Genomic DNA, 1,003 nt, shown 5'->3' on the forward strand with positions numbered 1-1,003 from the left:
GGGCCGACCAAAGCCTTGTCAGTGGATTTGGTAGACGGAAACTGAAAGAAGCCCGTCGTATATATGTATATATATATGTGTATGTGTGTATGTGTTTGTGTGTCTGTGTTTGTCCCCCCAACATCGCTTGACAACCGATGCTGGTGTGTTTATGTCCCCGTAACTTAGCGGTTCGGCCAAAGATATCGATAGAATAAGTACTAGGCTTCTAAAGAATAAGTCCTGGGGTCGATTTGCTCGACTAAAGGCGGTGCTCCAGCATGGCCGCAGTCAAAAGACTGAAACAAGTAAAAGAGTAAAAAGAGTATACATGCATGTCTGTCACTTTGTCCATATGCAAGAAAGAATAAGTAGGAAATGTGTTCCTCTAAAGCACAGCCGTTGTATACTTCAGCTTTAATATTACTTTTAACATGAGAAGAATAAGAGAATGCAAATGTTCAGCACATTTATTCGATAATAATGGCTGCCAAAACGGCTGTATTGCGGTGCAGAAAGACATTTCGGTGTATAGCATGTTATGCTGTAGCCTTTTATATATGATGATGTCGGCTTACTGTATAGTACTGTGTGGTGAGTTTTGTTTACTTTTCTACAATTACAGTTTCTCATCTATAAACAGTTGGAATTGTAGAATTTAGTGCTTCGCTTTGCACTAATGATTGTCTGCAGTGATTTGATTGTACTTAGCAACAATACAAATCTTCATGTTTTCTCCCCGGAGAGACACAAAACAAATTTCATCTTGATAGATGAATGCTGTTGTGGTAGCTATGGAACAGTAAGAGATCAGTTGGGGTGGAAAAAAAGCCACCGATGGAGACTAATACCGACAATTTACAGTTAATAGATAAAAAGCTAACCTACTGAATTCCAAAGATCACATATGTGTACACATTTTCCTATACACATACATATGCGTGTGTATGTATGTATGTATGTTTGTATTTATGTATGCGTATGTGTATATATATATATATATATATATATATATATATATATA

The sequence above is a fragment of the Octopus bimaculoides genome, chromosome 15 (assembly GCF_001194135.2).
Source record: "Octopus bimaculoides isolate UCB-OBI-ISO-001 chromosome 15, ASM119413v2, whole genome shotgun sequence".
In the NCBI taxonomy this organism is placed as follows: Eukaryota; Metazoa; Mollusca; class Cephalopoda; order Octopoda; family Octopodidae; genus Octopus; species Octopus bimaculoides.